The sequence below is a fragment of the Artibeus jamaicensis genome, unplaced genomic scaffold (genome assembly GCF_021234435.1).
Source record: "Artibeus jamaicensis isolate MK-2021 breed Jamaican fruit bat unplaced genomic scaffold, CSHL_Jam_final scaffold_1031, whole genome shotgun sequence".
In the NCBI taxonomy this organism is placed as follows: Eukaryota; Metazoa; Chordata; class Mammalia; order Chiroptera; family Phyllostomidae; genus Artibeus; species Artibeus jamaicensis.
Window position 1 is genome coordinate 5,809,726 of NW_026522026.1, and position 16,436 is coordinate 5,826,161.

General features: G+C 41.0%; 1 pseudogene; it reads right to left on the reverse strand.

The window, feature by feature from the left end:
• Positions 1–414: 414 nt before the first annotated feature.
• LOC119050629 (nascent polypeptide-associated complex subunit alpha-like) lies at positions 415–1,075 on the reverse strand (annotated as a pseudogene).
• Positions 1,076–16,436: the final 15,361 nt, after the last annotated feature.

Sequence of the window (16,436 nt, forward strand, 5' to 3'; positions counted from 1 at the left end):
TACCTTGTTCCCCACATACCATCTCTAATGTGATGTAAATGTCCTGTCCCCACCAATGTAAAAGAAGTATTTTCTCTCCATTTTCCTCCCCTCAAAAAGCTATAACTTTATATAATGGTAGAAACAGTACAGATTTCGAACTAAGCTGCAATATCTCTTTTGAATGCCCCAAATCCTCATTTTTAGATGGTTACATGGTTTATTTTTTTTAATTATTTATTTTTAGAGAGAGGGGAAGGGAGGGAGAAAGAGAAGGAGAGAAACATCTATGTGCTAGAGAAACATTGGTTCTCTTTTACGCACTCAACCAGGGACCTGGCCCACAACCCAGGCTTGTGCCCTGAATGGGAATCGAACCAGCACCCTGTTGGTTTGTGGGACAACACCCAACCCACACCAAGCAGGGATAGATGTTTATATTGTTAATTCCACAATAGCATTTATGATATCATTACTGTTGTTTTTCAGGGCTCGGAAAACAACATATTTGTTGTTTTTGCTCTTGACATATTTGCTTGTGACACGACCTGTTCTATGTCCTTAACTTCCATATCTGCTTCATAAACCTCTTCCTCTTCACTTTCCTCTTGTACAGTTGGAGTCTGTGTATTTTCTTGAATATCTGAGACAGCATCACCTTGAACTTTGAATTTCTCAGCAGCTACTAGCTATGCTTGTGAGACATGTCCTTCATCACGGCTTCCCCCCAAACTATGTAGGTATCTGAAGCTGGGCTCTTGCAGATACCTGGATTTTGTGATGACAAAAAGCATATTATTAGATTTCTGGATAGTGACCCTAGGAACCCCTGTAACTTGTCGAAGACCCTGTTCAGACATAGTCTTCCATGCCTTGTCTTCACTCTAGTCCTGTTTTGCTTTGCTGACCGGTTCTTCATTGATTTCAGCTGCTGCTCCCAGCAAGGATGGTCATGTGGGTGCCTGTGTGGGATCTTGTTCCTTGAACTCTGGTACTGGTTTGTCACTGTCATATTCTGTTCTAGACACTGTCTCAGCCTGGGATGTGGCAACTCCTGCTTTGTAGCAGGGATGGTTTCTGTAGCTTCACCAGGCATTTTGTGCAGGGAATGCGGAGCCGAGATGGCGACAGAGGGAGAGTGAGCTAGAGCTGTCTCTCCATTTTATTCTTTACCCAAATCTCAGAGACTTCCCCATTTTGCTTTCTCCTGCCTCTCTAATCTGTCATCAATGAATTTTATGTAACCTTCCTTATGCCTCTTCTTTTGATTGTGATATATAAAATCAACTACGAAACTGCCATTCCCTGGAGCATTTTCTCAATCTGTTGAGATTTTGATTTCTGGCAATTGAGTTAGTTTAGCTTAAATAAAATCATAAAAATTCTCAATAGGTTTAGACACTTCTTACATCAACAATGTTAATAATTATTATTTATTAAACATTTATATGGACCCGTCTCTGTGCTAAGGACTATACATGGATTGCCCTTCATGAATTATTTAATTATTACTTCAATCCTATTTAGAAATCATGAAATCATCATTTCATGGATAAGAACAGAGATTCAGAGAGAATACTGTTTCCAAGTCCCACAGCAAGTTCTTGTTGAGATTTACTTGTGAACCCAGATATAACTCCAAATTCCCTAATCTGAGCGATGAAGCCCCAACTGGCCACTTGGTTCTTGACCTCCCTCAGCTAAGGTCAATAAGTGCTTTGTGGGCCACTGTTTGTAACCAGCATGTACTCCTAAATAATGCCTATTTGAGGCACATCTTATACAATCATTTTATTAAATGTATCTCTCCTGATACATTCCTACTACTATGTTTAAACCCAAGACTAATCCATCCTCTGAAGGCACAGATGAAAACCCCTTCTAACTGCATTTTTGCCTGAATATTCTAGACCAAAATAGCTCATGCCTAACAGCTTTCCCACTAAGGAAAACTACTTATTTCCATTTTTACTTAGTATCTTCATATATGTATCTGCTCCCTTCAATAGACTGCAAACATCACATGAATTCTTATACATCACTACCCTACATAATGAATTGTACATAGGAGACATCTCAAAGCAGATCACATCAATTTTGTATTAGTGTCATGAATTGCTTAGAAATATGCCTTTGGGCTCTCTTCTCTTTCCTCATTCTCTAGTCATGATGCAACTTTTATCTTTCCTTAGGTTTCCCATGATACTGAAAACCTTATCTACCCTATATATTTTTCATTCTGCACTTTCTCTCTTGTGTAACTCTGCCCTGGGAACTCCAGGCAGTTAAGTTTATTAGTAGTGATTAACACAGCTGGATGTTATGCTCTGTATAACAGCTTTCAGATATGTAAAACTTTTTTTTGTCGTTATGATTAAACTCAACAGTTCCAGGGGAAATGTTCAATGATTTATGCTATATAGTGGTTAAAAAGAAATTTTAAACTGTTTTAAAACCTTGCTGCATAAAAATATGGCCTGTGGACCAGCAGCATCACCTGGGAGCTTGTTAGAAATACAGAACCCATGGCCTGCCCCGGTACACTGAATCAGAATCTGCATTCTAATGAGATTGTCCAGGGCCCACTATGAATATTTAGTTTTGAGAAATACTGATTTAAAAAGCAATTTAATAGCACCTCTATATACAAATGGCTGTCTCATGCTTCACACAGCTGTAATCATCCCAACAACACTGAAGGTAGGTTAAGTAGTGACCTTTCTATTTTATACATGAGAAGTTGAGGTGCTGATGTTAACTTACCTGAAATTATTCTGCTTCAAGCCAGTAGCACTGATCTTGGGACCCAGAGCTGTCTGCTTTGAGGACCCTCTTTTTCTGAATTTCTACTGCAGGTATAGCAGATGCTACCAGCTTCTGCCTTCTTGGAGACCTTACCAACCCAAAGTGCTCTGGCTGGAGTTAGCCCGGCTCCCTCTGCAGTTCTCAATCAGCAACTGATGGGAATTGGTGCCCCTCAGCCCTCAGGTGCCTAACTCTGTGATGTGTGTTTCACACTGCATCTCAAGGTTTCTCTGCAGGGTCAACTTCCAATCTACCCTGGCTTCACAATTCACCTTTTGTTAGCTACCTTTCCTTTACTACTTTTCTGCATCTTCCAATAAACAATGGATAATTAAATCCTTACCTCAGGCTCTGCTTCTGGGGGGAATCAGCATGAAATCAGCAGAAGAGGAGGCTGGTTCCTATGAGAGATTATGAGGGGTTCCTCACAGCACACAAAAAGAGGAACTCCCTTGTATATACTGAGTATAACACCTTTAAGAATAGTGAGATATTGTTCTGAGATATGAGATTCTGGGATGTTTATTAAAATGAAGTGTTATAGGTGAATTTAAGGAAAATAAAAATTGAGTTAATTCCTTCCACAGCAGAGAGAGAGAGATGGTGTGATTTTTTTTCCATAGGAACATGCCATTGTCATTATGAGGCTTTAGACAGAATCTTTTGTCTTATGTTTACAAACTGTTTTCTGTGGGAGAATAGACAAGTGTCTTTTGAGCATACATGTTTTCTATCCCTCAAACTTTCATGCATAAAAGTAAAGGACATCTCACTGTGTAAAATGAGTATCACATCTAGACTGTGGCATAAACCAACAAAGGCTTTATAGATGCTGAGATTTGTACTCAGGGTTGGCTTTGTGAACATGGAACAGAAGAACCTTGCACTTGGTTTAAGTTCTGCTGTCACCGCCTTGAAATTCTTAATAATTGTGGGAAAAGTCACCCACACTTGCATTTTGCATTTGGTATTGAAAATTATGTAGTCAGTCCTATTTGTACTAATTAAATATTTGTTGAATTGTGGGTATTCATGACACAGGAAGAAGTCAAGCAAAAGGACTCTAATGGTTGAAAAACAAAGTTTTCTTTGGAGGAAAACTAGAACCAACAAGTGTTAGATTTTTTTAGAGACTTCTGGGAATTGTCATGAAAAGTTTGCTACATAGAGAGCAGGAGGAAATTGGTGGCATCTGGATGCTTGCAGTACCTCTCAAAATTATATATGCATAGGAACATACATAGAACATACCTGAGACTGCAGACTTGATTTGGAACCAGCAAGGAATGTTCAAGTGGTCCAGAAAACTGAAGCAAAAGATGTGAGCCTTACTTGAGCTAGCTGTTATGCATCAGGCAAGCAATGAGACTATGTTCCTAGTGATAACCTCGTATTTACCAAACATTTACTCTGCACCTGGCACTGCTCTAAGGGACTCACAGTCATGATCTCATTTAGTCCTTACAAAAACCCTACAAGGCAGGTGCTATTGCTGTACCTACTCTGCCAGTGAGGAAAGCTGGGGCTAACCACTGTAAGCAATTGTCTGAGCTCCTACACCTGGTAAATCCTGGAGCCTGTATTTTAACCCTGGCAGTAAGATTCTAAAGCCCCGATTCTTAATTACAACACACAACTCCTCTCCCCAGTGTAATAGCTCTTCTATTCGACTCTATTGAAGTTCTGCTGTCACTGCCTTGAAATCCTTAAGGCAGAGGGGTGATGAAGCAAATTCCTTGTTGAAAGGACCACAGTAGAGAAGTGAAAGAGGAAAGGCTGTCCACAATGGTGCAATCCTTAGTGAAGTGAAGTTCCCCATTCCCTGACATGGGGGGAGTTGGGTGGGGGCAGCAGAAAATAAATCATTGCAGACCTTGGGGAGCCTTGTGGGGTTTTCCTGGGCCCATTTTACTTTATGAGCACATATTCCATGGAGTCTCATCACGCTGTGTCAGGTTGTCAGTGGTCTTCAGCTGTTCCGCTAGTCTGTGATTCCGCCGACGATTTCACTCAAAGGGCTTCTGCTGCTTCCTCCTGAGCAGCTGCACTTTCGCCTGCTTTAACCTAGAGATTTGGAGTAAAAATTTGCAAAAATATGAGGTTCTGCAGGTAAAAAAGTTTAACAACCATCGATTGCTCTGGCTTTCATTTCAAAGCAACTGAGAGAAAATGAATTAGCTATAGGTGGCTCATATGTCCCTCTCCACCCACCCCCCCGCAATGCAACTCATATTTAACTGGGTTGATAAAGATGATATTGGTATCTGGTGTTTGTGGAACCCTGGGCAAAACATATTTGAATCTTCTTTATGCCAAAGTCTTGCTCACTAACTGATTGTTCCCAGTTTAAGGAAAGTTTCTTTTAATGAAGTGTTTGCATGAGTTCCTTCCAGAAGAAAAGAAAATCCTCACAGGGCCATCTCAGGAACCTTACAGTGAAAGTGGCTCTGACCTTCCTTTCATGCATTAGCTGAAATTAATTGCTCCTTCTTCTGTTCTCCTATAGCATCCAACAATTATTGGACTATTGACTAACATATATAAAAAGTGGAGCCTGCTTTGAAAGCACCTACATTAATATATCTGTACCTGTCATGGCGACTGTCATTTTCTACCTCAAGGAAATTATAGAGCAGCCCTGGTCAGTTTGGCTCAGTTGGTTGGAGCGCTGTCCCCCAAACTGAAAGGTCATGTGTTTGATCCCAGGTCAGGGCACATGCTTAGGGTGCAGATCAGTCTGCTGTTGGGTTGTGCAGGAAAGACAACTGATGGATATTTCTTTCTCAAACAGACATTTCTCTCCCTCTCTGTCTCCCTTCCTTCTAGGATTAATGGGCATGTGCTCAGGTGAGGACTGAAAAAAAAAAACATTAAAAAAAAAGAAATTACAGATCACTCGGTGTGTATGCACACACTGAGAAGATGGACTAACTGCTACAGACGAGTTCAAGTAACATGAACACAACCCACAAACCTGGAAAAGCCTCCTTTGAGGGAACTGGGCTTTTCAGCATTTTCCTGGAGGATCCTCTTTTCCTGTGTGCTCCTTGACCTCTGGGCCTACATGTTTAATTTCATAGAGTTGTTCATGACTCAGATAGGCTTCTGTAGAGTTCAGCTCAAGTTTAATGATGAAAGCACATCTTCCTTTTTTGACATAATTCTAAGAAAAATATGTGTCAGTAAGCAGTGTTTGTGAAGAGTCAAGTATATATGGCTATTTTGGATAATATAATTATTTACTAGAAAATGTATATTTAAGATTTTCTAAAATAGACAGGGCTAGAAATCCGTATCCCCATATTTTGTTTGCCAGTCCACTTAGGGATTTAAGAAAGTATACCTGTTACAAAACCAAAGCATTGCACAAGATTTGCCTCACTAGTTGGGGCAATGCTCCTTCAGATGAATATATGGTTACAGCAGAGACCAAGTATAATTTAAGGCATGTAGCCCTAAAACTATGGCTATGTTTTTGTTTCCTGGACAATAACACCCTTTAAAAATAATTATTATGGTGAAATATAAATAATAAAATTTACCATAAATAATAAAATTTACATCATACTTTGTTTTAAATTATAAATATAAGCACATGGAAAGTGAAATGTGACATAAGACCTTTGAAAGTTTTTAAAAAATTTGTAGATTTTGTTTTTCCCACAAGCATATAAAATACCAAAATACATCTATCCCTTCATCCTCTGAGTGTTTACTTGTCTCCTTTTATCCCAAATTAGCCTCTTAAATAGAAAAGAGTAAAACTTATTAACCAATTACCTATGAACTCACAAACACAACCATAAGAACAGTTTTACAAATTCAACTAGTTGTATCTCTGAAGTAATGTTACAAATTGCATTATTAAAAGAAATTTTGTGATTCCAGGATATTTCCTGTCAGCCAAGATTTGAGACTGTAAAGTAAATTAAAAGTTTCTTAGGGGTCTTAAAGGATTTGAATCCAGGAGACACAGATTTAGGTAACAACTCAAACTGCTTTGGAGAGAACAAAGGAAGGTGGGGTTTATAGAAGCAAAACCTACAAAGTTTATAACAAAAGGAACTTCCTATTGGCTGTTTAACATGGTGTGATGACTAGTTCAAAAAGGTTTGGTCAGGTGTGGGTGGTGAGATTCCATGGTAAGCAAGTTCCAACATGTCCGCCTAAGGCAAGCACAAAAGTCTAAGAGTTCAAACCTCATTAAGGTCCTCTATGCAAATGAAGGTCACTGGCTGGTGAACTGGATTGGCTTCTTTCAAGATGAAGAGTACAAGTGGTCTGGTTGTCATGGTGAAGACTAAGCAAAGTGCAGGATATGATCTCACAACTGGTTCTAAAGTTGATAGGTGGGACAAGCATAAGGTGATCTGCTTGTGACCTTCCAGCTCCATTTTCATGCCGGGGAGAGCTCCATTCTCCCTGGCACCTTTCTTTGACATTAAGTCACTCCATCATCGCAATTTCCATTCACAGTCCCAAATCTTGATATTAAGTTTAGAATAGTAACTGCTGTTCCCACAAATACTTCTTGGCATGGTATATAATTCATTTGGAAACTTTTCACAAAATGGAAGGAAGCTATTTTCTCCTCATATCAGGAACTGTGTAATAACTAAAGCAGCATAAGTTAGAGTAGGCTGTCTCAAAGCAGCTCCCCCATCACCATAGAATTTCAAGCAGAGGCAAGATACCATATTTTTCAGACCATAAAAAGCACCTAGGTTTTAGAGGAGGAAAATAAGAAAAAAATTTTTGAAGCAAAAAATGTGGTAATATTTAATAGCATAAATAACACAATATTTCACCAATGTAAATGTAAACAGAACTCAACAGCAACATTTACAACCATTAGTCCTCTCAAATTTGCGGGGAGAGAAAGAAAGTGCATCTTATAGTTTGAAAAATATGGTAATCTGCTGGGAAGTTGTCCAGAGGCAGAAGAGTGTCAGGATGTATAGACTTTGGGGACTTGACTTAGATGACCAGCACCGGCAAGGGACACAATAGACATAAATAGGAGATTCCCTTCCCCCCACCCCGCCCCAACTCCAGGCCATTCTACCGGAATCTGCCATCTCATAGGTGCTCAGGTTCCTCATTGTAGGACCTGGGAATCCATGAGGCACAAGAAGACCCTGGTTGGGAATCAGTCTTGGGATCTAGTGTGGGAGGCTCCATGACCTTTGAAATTAACTTAGCCTTCCTGGGCCTCACTATTCTCCGATAAAACCCAAGGAAACCAGGCTAGATGCCTTGTATGACTGTTTTGTGATCATCCCTTGCCTCCTTCCCTTTCTCCATAGGAAACAAAGATTTGTTAAATATTCAATTTCTTCAAGTTCCTGATCACTAATAAATGGCAAATAATCCAATACACCTTCACATTTTAATTTGGATGTTGAGAAGTAACTAGTGTTCAGTGCCACAAAGACTAAGGATTAACACTCCTATTCTCTAGTTTTTCCAATGTAATCACATGTCCAAGTGCCACATAATCATACAGAACAAAGGTGCAGTTCCTAATATCTCTTGTGGCTGAATCTGGCCAGATAACTATGTCTTGCCAATAAAATGTACACAGAAATACTAGATGGAAACCCCTGGACTTTCCATATAGGATAGTGGGAAGGCATTTTTGAACAAATTCATCATCTTTTCTTTCACTACTTGCTGAAACAAGAAGTTGAGGCTGAGACTCCAGACACTGCAGAGGCCACACTCTGGGGACAGCAGAGCAGTGAGGAAAAAGGACCTGGAGTGCCCAGACTGTGAAGAAACCCATCACATGGCCCTGGACGACCTTCCTCCAGACTGATACCAGCAGGAAAATGCATTTCTGTCTCATTGTAGGCATACTCATCTTCTCCTAAATGACAAAGTTTTACTCGAACAAAATACTCTATTTTTTTTTTCCAGAAAGTTCCTAAGAAATCACTCTCTGGGTAGAATTTTGGAAAGCTAGGGCAGGGACCACTTTTCTGATGATGTGGGTGTTGCTATTGTTTACCCCATCAAGGACGTGGGTCTCTGCCTATAGAAGGTTGTCACTTGGTCCAGTTGTAGCTTCAACATTGTAAGGAAGTGGCCATCACCAGACCTCATTATATATGCCATCTAACAGTTGTTTTTTCATCAGTCTACCAATTCTCATTAGCTCTGTGTCCAACTCAGACTCCAATGTTAAAGATGCTCCTTTGCTCTCATGGTTTACTAAAAATTCCAGAGTTGTGCCCCCTGGTATGCTGTTACAAAAGACTTTTTATTTTTTAGTTCTGTTAAGTGCTAAGCCCCTGAAATTAGACCTCCAGCCCCTTGAGGAATTATAGACTCAGTAACTCAAAATGCTCTACTTCTTTGCAGAGAATGTTTTTGGATGACAGTCATTATTACAGGAAGATAACCCCCAACATCCTGGGGCTGGGCACCAGGATCCTTAGATTATTCTCCTTTTTTGCCTGCTCTGGACAATGCTGGTGACTAGAGCCAAGGACTTACTCAAGGATAACTTCCTAAAAAACAGCTCTGCCAACCAGGGTGATATTTACAATTTTCAGTGACACACAGGACATAGACACAGATCATGAGATCGGACCTCAGCTGTGTAAACCATTGATGCAGCCAATTTGTACACACCAGTGGCCTCTCTGCACTGGTGCAGAATGATGATCAAAATGGAGGTTTACACACAGATCAGTCCTTGATGTGTCCTATACCTGTGGTTGCAGAATGCCTTCAGGACTCAGTTCTGGCTTTGCCTTTCCCTCAATTTTGAAGGATGGTTTTCAAAGCTTGACATATTTGTCTCTCTCTACCCACTTCAGTATTGGGACAACCGGGCTTTCCCTTTCACTGAGATTAAAGGCCTTCAAATTCATCTTCCTATTTCTTCACTTTAGAAATACCATCCCCTAATAGAAGAACCAGTCACAAGAGACCACATAACATATGATTTCACTTAAATGAAATGTCCAGAGTAGGCAAATCTATAGAAAATAGATTAGTGGTTGCTAGGTTTGGGTAGTGGGGGTTGGGGGTGGAGAGAGGAGTGATAGCTAACAAACCCCAAATCTTTCTGAGTTGATAAAAATGTTTCAGAATCGTCTGTGATAATGGTTGTACATATTTGTGAATTTATTAAAAAACAATTGAATTGAATTAAAATCCATTGAAATGGGTGAATTTTTGAATTATATCTCAACATGCTGTTAAATACCATATCAGTAGCTCTGGTCTGGAGACACAGATGCTAAAATATAGGTTCCCAAGTGGTTGCCAGTTCAGTGAATATTGAGTATTTTTATTCAAATTTTGTTTAAATCAGTTGTGGAATTTTAAAAATTAAGGAAACTCACATAAAATGCAGTTTCTACACAACACAATCTCCAGGATCAATGACCCCACATTCCTGCATGGAATAGCTTATAGTTGCTTGAGACCCCTTGCACAGAGATGTCAGTTCTCCCTGGCAGCTTGTCATGCTGACTTGACTTGTTTATTACATAAGTATTTATTGAGTATACAGTGGGTCCATGTTCTCTCTTTCCTTCTATCTCAGGACAAAACCGCAACAAACCTCCATTAATCTCTTTCCACTGCCCCTTTCACTTTAGCCTATAGAACTTCTCTGGTCTCTATAATAATAAAAAAAATTCATGTAACTAAACAATCTTCTGCTGATTTTACTACTTTCTCAAGTCAGCTGTTTTAACTTTCCTCTTCTTTTTTATGTACTAACTTGTCAGGAATAATCAATATTCACTGCCATTTCTTTACCTCCTACTCCTTCAACTGCTTGCGGTTTTGTCTTTTATTACTCTACCGAAACTCTCCTATCAAAGGTCACTAGAAAAGAACAGTACATCATCAGATATAATGCCTTTTCTCAATTCTCACTTTCCTCAAAGGAAAGTACAGAAAAATAGAAAAGGAAAAAATATCATTGTCTTCTTCCCAAATATGACAATTCTAAAACTCCATGGAAAGTGGGTTTTCCTTTCTTTCCCCAGATAGAACTTTTCTGACATTGTGTGGCTCTCTCAAGGACTGCTCCCCTCCCTGTACGTACTGGGAGTTGTGAGTTGTCAGTGAGACCCACTCACACAACATCCCTGACTAAGCTAGGCCCTCTGGATAACTCCTGTCCTCAAGGAATTTCCAGTCTGATGGAGTACTGCATGCATGTATGATGTCCACCTGGGAACAACTCCAAAAGAAAGAGATCACATATGACAAAGGAAGGTGACCTAGATGAGATAAGTGGTGGGATCAGGGAAGACATTCATGGGGAAGTTATGTTTGCCCAGTTTCCTTTTACTTATCCTTTGTGTCTAATCTCATAAGAAGGGAGAGAAAAAGAGGGAGAAAAAGAAAGGAAAGAATGGAGAGTGAGAGAAACAGGGAGAGAGGGAGAGAGAGAGAGAAAGAGAGAGAGAGATTGTGAGATGAGGCTAGACAGTTTAGCCAGGGTGTTCTAGTTCATGGACAGAGTTTTGTTATTTATCCTAAAAGTATAGAAAGGCATTAAAAGTTATAACCAAGGGAGAGGGCATTTACACACCAATATGTTATTTTAAAAATGCTTCTGCTGCATTTTGTGGAGAATTGGCTCAAGAGCCGGAGAAAGAAAGAGAGGCTATTAATACATAGGGTGGGTGAGAGTTAATGGTTGCCAGAGTCCACAGAGAATTATAGTAAAATCAACCCCCCAATGAATTTGAGGGATACCATCCAACCATTAGAAAAATCTCAAGCCTTCTTCCCTATTGCCTCCAAACTGAGGAAGGAAATACTCATATCTAGGTCACAGCTAAGGATACTGTTAGAGGTGTTGAGAGGGTTGAAGCTTTTGAGGTAAAAAAAAAAAAAAACCAAAGACTTAAAACACCTTTTTTCCAGGTAAATTTAGTAATCAGACTATGACAAGCTCCCTCCTCAACTCTCCCTCAGGTCAGAAAACCAATGAAGAACCCAAGTTAGATTAAGGAGGTCATTAGAAGAGCTTAGGCCTTGAACGAGAAGAACAAAAGCTGCTCTCATGGTTTACTTTCGCTCTCTGTAGAACACCTGGCTAGGTTTGGGCCAAAACCTCAGCCCTCCAGGAATTGCACAGTCATCAGCGCAGCTTGAGAGGGACACCGAATCCCTCCAAAATGCCGTTTCATCCATCATCTGCCAGCACACCCTTCTCCTTGCGCCCTTGTTCCTGCCACCCTTGTGGTTTGACAAAGCTCATTCAAGCTGTTGCCTCAGAGGAAAAAGAAAGGAGAGTAAAGGATGGAGAAATAATTTTCCTGGATATGCCCCTCAGCCTTTTCAGAATGAACTACTCCTTCCCCTTTATTTATTTTTTGCACTTCAGTGAGGATTGATTTATACAGCACTTCTTGTGCACCTGGTAGTTCTGAACTGTCCTTTTCCTGGGTCCTTGATGCCGTTGCAATAAGGATCCAAAAGGCTTTAGGGCTTTGTTGTCACTTCACCAGGTTAAACAGCATACAAGCACAATGTAGCATGGCCTGGGCTCTCTGAATGACGGGGACGGGGACGGGTGCTCAGCTCCATCAAGGCCCCTTTTTGGGCCATTATGACAAAGCACCTGGTGGAAGTAATGAAGGCCCTGCAGACAACTGTCAATCTGAAAGGCATTGTTCAAAGGGGAGGCTGGTTGCTTTGTCTTGTTAGTTTTGTTGTTGTTATTGTTTAGGATTTCAGTGGGCCCACCTAAGGAGCTATGGGCACTCCCTCGCCTTCCCATATGTATGGGGTTAGGGGAAGAGAAGCTGTACCTCACGCATGACTAATGATTACTAATCATTAGGTAACCATACTCATTTGAAGCATATTTTCTTAGATCTGGATGTGTGGGGGAAGCTAACTGGCCATGTATGTTTTGGAATCTTCAGAGCAGTCAGGAAGCTCTTACAAGCCCCCAAACAGCTGACCAACAACCCTCGCACCTCCGAAAGGTATGATTGTCATAGAGACAAAACCTGCACCTGGTGGTTCTCCCGAGGACGCACAGGCTACACACCTAGCACTTCCTGGAGTCTGTATACTTAAAGAGAAACTATTAAAACATAGTTACCAAAATAGCTTGTATTTTGTGTTTACATTTAATAAATAAACTAACATCTGTAAACATATAAACTTAATACAATGTACTCGTGCTGTTCACAAAGTGAGTTCTGCAAATTCATTCAGGCTATGTAGTATTATGATTGCATAGTTGCATGAAAAAAAATGTCTTCTTTTACTCGTGTCCCGAACTCTGCAACAGTAAATACAACCTTATCTGCAGTTAAACTGGAAGTCTAATGTGATGACCTGAGGTCAGGGCCAACACCAGCCGCCTCCTGGGTGAGTCATCCCAGGCCAGGCTTCTGCTCTCGAAGGGACAAAATGGAACCATTCTTTAAAAATATTTAAAGGAACAAGATCATTAAGTTTGGTGGGTGAGGACTAGTCTTAACACCAGGATGTTGGCAGAATTCTTCTTTTTTCATCTTTTCTCAGATTGCAATATCTCTGGTCATTCAGTATCATGGAATATGATGGCTTTTATGCGTGGCTCGCTGTGTATCTCCTGGCAGGCCAGCTGCATGCCAGACTAAGAGAATTCAACAAACAGGTAATATGTATCAGTGATTTAAAATTCCCCTGTGTCAGGTTGGTCAGAGAGAGACAAATACCATATGATTTCACTTATATACAGAATCTAAAGAACAAAAATTAATGAACAAACAAAATAGAAACAGATACATAGATACAGAGAAGAGACAGGTGGTGTCCAGAGGAGAGGGGGTTTGGGGGATTGGGTGAAAAAGGTGAAGGGATTAAGAAATACAGATTGGCAGTTGCAGAATAGTCCTGCGGATGTCAAGGACAGCATAGGGAATGCAGTCAATGATACTGTGATAAGTATGCATGGTGTGAGGTGGGTGCTAGACTTACTGGAGGGATCACTTTGTAAGTTATGTAAACATCTAATCACTGTGCTGAAAACCTGAAACTATTATATTAAATGTCAACTGTAATTAAAAATACAATTTGAATTAAAAAAGAAAATAACCCTGGCTGGTGTGGCTCAGTGGATTGAGAGCCAGCCTGCAAACCAAAGGGTTGCTGGTTCCATTCCCAGTCAGGGCACATGCCTGGGTTGTAGGCCAGGCCCCAGTAGGGGTGCATGAGAGGCAGCCACACACATGGGTGTATGTGGTTGCCTCTCCCTCTCTTTCTCCTTCCCTTCCCCTCTTTCTAAAAATAAATAAATAATCTTAAAGAAGATAAGAAAGAAAAGAAAATTTCCCTTGGTCCACAAGGATAAGCAAGAGAAAAAGCCCTGGGCCAGAGATGCAGGCAGTTACCTACACAGTATGGCTCACCAACCTGCAGGGTCAGGACAGGATTTCCAACAGTGAGGAAAGAATGGCTTTTGTGCAGATTGCTGAGCAGCCTTATTTCCCCGGCTTCAGTAGAATACCTCACTTTTCCATTTGTAAATAGAGGACTGTAAGCCTGCTGTGGGTCAGGGCACTTTAAGGAATAATTTTGCAATACGGGAAGTTTTAGGTCAGGGGTTAAAGTCCAGGGAGGAAAGGATCTAGACAGCAATTGAGAGCTGTGTAAAAACAAAGGCTACTTGGAAACCGAGGTTCCCATATACAAACTGCAGACCCAGCTGCATAAGTAGGTGGTGCTGATATGGGTGCGGTGGAGGGCTCTATCCTCATCAGCAGGTGACTGGCTACGTGAAACCACGCTGTGCCTTGGCAGCGTGGGGCTTCTTCTTCTTAGTCACTCTTCACTCAGCAGCCTCATCTTGAAACTTCATCAAGGCTTCCCTGCCAGGCTCTCTAGAAGCAAATATAGCCTAGACTTCCTTTGTTCACAAGTTGGTCATCAGTACTCAGAACGAAATCCAGTAAGTCTGATGTCTTACTTGTACACTAGTCAAAACAAGAAGATGCTATGTTGGAATGTTCCCCTGATGAATGAAGACCTCCAGTTTCATTTCTCCCTACCACCAACTCCCCTTCATCCCCTCACGCAGGCCTTCAATCAGCAGAGCAACAACAGAGGACAGACGTTCACTGAGTGCTAGTTTCAGTGTGAGGACCACAAAGCTGTGAGATTTGACCTCTCCATGCAGGAGCTCACAGTCTAGTTGAGGATAATGTATAAAAATAAGTGGTTGTGTTCTTTAGGGTTGAACGCAATAACGAGGTGGGTACTTGGTAGGACAGTGGCTCAAAGGAGAGAGGCAATAATCTGCTCCATTGGAATCTTTACAAAGACAGACACTTGTGTGCCAGGCAATGTGTCGAATATGTCATCTCCTTTAGCTCATTTAACCCTCCAGTGACTCTCGTTGTAAAGATTAGAAACCAGGGATCCAAGAAAGCAAGTGATACTCCCAAGGCAGTGAGACTAATGAGAGGAGGAGCCAGGATTCAAATTTAGGTGTCTTTTTTAGTTCTCAAATGCTCCTCATCAAGCGACTGATTGCAAGGACCATGAGTGCGAAACTGCCCAGTACGTGTGCCTTACGGAGGGTCCTGTAGGGGAAGGGCAGCAGTGTGCACACAGCCTGAGCCAAGGGCAACTTCTGCTTCCAGTTGCAGGGGGAGTTTGGGTGGAGGAAGGAGCCCTCACTTAGGACTGGGATGAGCTGACTGGCATTCTTCACCTCTCCAACCTTTGCTGCTGCTTTTAAGAGATGTGTGTCTCCACATTCTTAGCCTCATCTGACTCCTTAAAGGCCTTTGGAACAGTGTGGGGCATGAGCATTGGTGGCTAAGGGGATTTTTGTCTTGCTTCCTTTGCATGATATATATTCTCTTTTTACCCTTGGTAGATTCAGGAAAGGCAAAAATATCTGTTCAGTTAAATGCGACTCTTACACTGATTTTCCAAGAGGCTGGCTCCCCCTATTTCCATCATTATAATTTTCATAGAAAAAGTTCTAGCAAACAATCAAATGTTACTATGAATTTGGGTACATACCTTATTCTACTGTTTCTTACCACTACCCCTACCCCTGAGGTATAAGACAAACTATAGTTTGGAAGAATGGGTCACTACAATAGGGTGGGTGGGGAAGTAGATTGGTCCTGATTCTCAGGGATCTAGTACCTCACCTGCTGCCCACCTCTGAGAATCACTGTTCTGGTAGAAAAGGATCATTAGTGCCTTCAGCTTAGTTCATCCTCACAGATGTTCAGCCCTCTATGTTACTGACAATGGTGGTGCCATGGAGGGAACATACCAGAAGAATTACTTAAAAACCTATAATTGTTTCTACTTATCCTTGTCATGTATATATATCATCGGTGGAATTTCTTCCCAAAACCACTTACCTGGCTGTTCTGTCTTTTAAGCCCTGAGTTATCTGTAGCCTGATCATGGATCTGATGCTGTCTTCATTCTTTTAATCTGATGGTTCCTTTTTCCAGTTTTTTCCCGGGTTAACTTCATAGACTCTCCACACCACCCCTCATCTCAAACACAGATAAACAAGAACAAAAGTGAACACTCCCGTAGCAATCACTGCACCCAACCCTTAAAACCACTAAATAAATGAAGTCATAAAGGTAAATCAAACTGAGGGAGATTAGGTTAGGAGGTTCCCTTTTACAACTACCAGAAGTGAA